The 4,405-nt window shown below is 34.6% G+C and overlaps 1 pseudogene; it reads right to left on the reverse strand.

Moving 5' to 3' along the window:
• Nucleotides 1-1,737: 1,737 nt before the first annotated feature.
• Nucleotides 1,738-3,597, reverse strand: LOC113882752 (annotated as a pseudogene).
• Nucleotides 3,598-4,405: the final 808 nt, after the last annotated feature.

Here is a 4,405-nt window from a genome sequence, read left to right on the forward strand (position 1 = left end):
AACTAAGCACACACATACTACAAAACCAGAGGGAAGTAAAAATGTCTTTAACTTGGGACTGGATTGATCCACTCAAATGATCAATTATTTTGCATTCCTCTAGCTTTATATATATATATATATATATATATATATATATATATATACACACACACATACATATATATATGAGGGTGTGTATGATCTGGCATAACTGGCCCCAAAATGCCCAATCTGAAAAATGTAGATGCATTCACATTTTAAATATATTTGCATAATTTCAAGTTATCAATTCTTGTTTCTAAGATTAAAAAAATGAAAACCTAATTGCATGGAGAGGGACTCAGGGAACACTGATAAGTAATAAATAGACAAAATTCAGATAATTTGAAAAGGAAGAGGTATTTGAGAAAGCTAAAAAGAACTGTTTCTACTGCAACAGGAATTAAGAAAAATATTAAAATAATTGTGGTACAAGTATATTTACAAATGCAGTGACAAAAAAAGAGGGTGTTTTGGTTTATACCTTACATTTCCTCTAAAGTATGATGCAATAATATCAGGTAACATTGTGTTTGGAAAGAGTGACAGAGAGGGCCGTGGGAGGGGAGAACAGTTAATTGTTTTAAATGGAAGTGTGAATATGCACAATACCTTCTTCAGAGAACAGAAGATTAGTGATAATTGAAAAATAAATATCCAGCTAAGCAAAACTGATCAAAATATGCTTTAAAATTAAAGGACTGTGGATATATAACATATAATCCTTTAGTCTGAAAAACATAAGGGTCAGAAAAGAATACACATGTAATAGAATTTATAGAAAAATTATAGGGAAGAAACTCGATGTATTAATATAAAATTAACTTTAAGGATTAGGGAGAGGATTATCCAAAGTCACCTGGATTATTATACCCATTTCCTGGTGACTCTATCAAAGAATACTGTTAATGAAATGAAAAGTACCTTGAGAATAATCCAGAGAAAAATAACCAGGATTTATCAGCTAGGTTAAAGGTGTTTTAGGGAAAGCATACATTATTCATCTTCAAATATTTAAATTGCTGCTGTGGAAGTGAAAAATTATATACAGGATATTCATCTCCAGAAATAATATATGTAATGAAAAGGAGGACAGTATATAAAAGTGGAGCTTTATAACAGTGATATTTAACAGTGGTTAAACTAGAGGCAGAAATACTGTAGGTAAGATCCCTGCAACGACAGAGCAATTGGAAGTGATACACTTGGGTCCTTTTCAACACTGATAACTCATGGTTATATTAAATTTCAACTAGATTTATTCCATTTTCTTAACGATTTTTTTGTGAAGAGTCCTGTTGAAGTTTTTCTAAACTTGAAAATTTGTAATGACTGAACCTTCTATATTGAATTACCATTCACAGTATGTTACTTATCCTTCCTGGAAGAGACTAAAATTATTCTTACCTAAGTATACATACAGCTTATTCAATTTTTGGTATAGTAGAAACATTGGGAAACAACTATATTCCAATAAAATTAATTTAAAATATACTTCTCTGTTCAAGTTTAAGAGCATTTCAAATATGTATAGTATTAATAATTACCCCCAAGTTTAAGATTGCACTTCACCAAACCTATCAAATTAATACCATGGAGAAGCTTTCACTATGAGGTTATAAAGTGCTATGTGAATGAAAGACAACATTGTCATCACTTTTACAGTTATTGGTATATCCTCAGAAAAGAGTATTTTGTAGATACGAAGTATTCTCATTACAGAGCTTCAGAATAAAATCCTCTTCTGCCAATCACTTTTCAAATGGCCATCTGGACATCTTTCTTCCTTAGGCTAGACACCAGGGGGTTCAACAATGGAGCTGCAACTGTGTAGGTCACTGTCACAAGTCTATCTTTGCTGGATGAGTACTTCGATGACAGCCCCAGGTAGACAAAGGAGGCACAGCCATAGTAGACAATGACTACGGTAAGATGTGAGGCACAAGTGGAGAAGGCTTTTCTCTTGCCTTCAACTGATGGGATCCTCAGGATCGTATGAACAATGAAGCCATAAGAGATGCAGATAAAAGTCATAGGGACCATGAATGCTAAAACTCCACCAATGAAGATGATGAGTTCATTATAGGAATCAGTACAGACAAGGCAGATAACTGGTGAGATGCCACAGAAGTAATGGTTAATCTTGCTGGGACAGAAAGGTAGTTCAAAAAACTAAGAGGAAGCCTATCAATGAAAACAACAACAACAAAAAAACAATTACAGCACAAGTGGCTGCCAACTGTCCACAGACTTGCCAGCTCATAAGGATAGAGTACCAAAGTGGATGACAGATGACAACAAAGCGGTCATAACCCATGATTCCCAGTAGCATGCAATTAGTGACAGCAAAACCAAGGAAGAAAACTATCTGAGTGGCACAGTTAATAAATGAGATTGTTCTGAACAGAGACGACAGATTTATGAGCATCTTGGGCAGAATGACAAAGGTATAGCATGTCTCAGAGATGGAAAGGATCCCTAGGAAGAAATGCATGGGTATGTGGAGGCTGAAATCCAGTCAGATGACAGTGGCAATGGTGATGTTTCCACACAGGATAATTAGATACAGGCACAGAAAAAACAGCAAAGAGGATGAACTGGATTTTTCCAAGGTTGGAGAATCCCATCAATAGGAACTCTGTGACAGAGGAATAATTAGCTTGGTTGACTTGTTCCCCAAGATTGATCTACAGAGGACAAAAATGAAGAAACAGTGTTTGCCATGAAAGGTGGAGATAGTTAGTTCCACTATAGATTGAGGAACAAGAAATAGGAGAAGGGATAAGGACTGATGCTAGTAGGAAATGCCCAATGGACTATGTCAATTCATGGAATTCTTTCCAAAACTCAAGAGTACATATTTCCAGTGATATTTCTGCATCTTTCTTAGTGTTTAAGTCTAGGGAATTATTTTCACACTCCCTACTTCAAATAGCAATTAGGGAATGGAAATGTCTGAAACTTCCTGCATGTCAGCCTAACTCTATCATTTATTATCAGTGTAATTTTTTGTGCTTCAGCTTTTTAATGTGTAACATAAAATACTAATAATACCTCTTTCCTAGTTTTCTTATGAAAATTAAAGCACTGAGCAGAGCACATGCACACTGTAAACTTCTAGTAAATGTCAGCCTCTGCTACATGTTATTTAATTTTCAGGTAGTAGTGTTAGTTTTTCTTAAGCTTCCTTGTGGAGATACTTTAAACATATATCTACTTCAGGTTTTAGTTTTTAATCCTATTATTTTATTAAAAAAAAAAAACAACTACCAGACCAACATGCATACCCAATTCATATTTGCATGCATTTACAGAGACAATATTGTATTGACTTAAGTACATCTTTTCCCCTTAATCAATCAATTTCAAACACTTAATAGAAGAGAGTTGGATGGGATTTTAGTATATTTAAGTGACTCTAGAGAAACACAAAGTTATTACAGTCAGGTTGGCCATTGATATTACTAAATACCTACCATTCTGCCAAGATAATTCTCTGATTCTTCTCTAATTGTAGTTTCAAACTTCAAAAGACAATAAATCAAACACATCGGACCTTACTTCAATATGAGCCATTGTGTCTACTCACATTTTACCCGGATTTCCAACAGAACTCAATATTGCGTTGGGTGCACCTGGCCTCAAGGAGTTTCAGCTTCTCCAATTTCTCCTAACTAAATGATGAGAAAATCCTTTTGACAATTCAACTAAAATCAAGTTTGAATTTTTAAAGTAATAAAAAGATCAAAGCAACCAAATAGTTGAAAATATAAGGCACAAAAGAAGAATACAAAAAGAAAAACTTCTACCTAAAGTAGCTCAGTTGCAGAGACCAGCTGTCGATCCTACATTTTCAAGGTATATTTCTTAATCTATACCATCTTTGAATATTTTCTCTTCACATTCTCTCATTTCAAGAGAAGCAAAAGTATGTTTCATTTTTCTACCTGACTGTAGCAGAGTGACCCGTAGGCTAATAGGTAGACTTGATATGCTCTCTAAGTAGACAGGGCTTCTTTGGTGGCAGAGTGGTAAAGAATACATGTGTCATGAAGGAGATGCAGGTTTGATACCTGGGTCAGGAAGATTCCCCTGGAGAAGGAAATGGCAACCCACTTCAGAATGATTTCCTGGTAAATCCCACGGACAGAGGATCTTGGCAGGCTAGAGTTCATGGGGTCCCAAAGAATCGGACATGACTTAGTGACAGAGCATGCACACTGAGTAGACAAGTCATCACTTTCATCGGTTTATCCATTCATTAATGTGTTAATTTATTGATAATTAAATTAATATATCTAGTTACTACATATCTATTTTTAAATTATATCTATCTTAGGTTGAGTACTGTTCTTAACTGAAATAATTGTAAACCACTTTGCCT

The sequence above is a fragment of the Bos indicus x Bos taurus genome, chromosome 3 (assembly GCF_003369695.1).
Source record: "Bos indicus x Bos taurus breed Angus x Brahman F1 hybrid chromosome 3, Bos_hybrid_MaternalHap_v2.0, whole genome shotgun sequence".
NCBI lineage: Eukaryota > Metazoa > Chordata > Mammalia > Artiodactyla > Bovidae > Bos > Bos indicus x Bos taurus.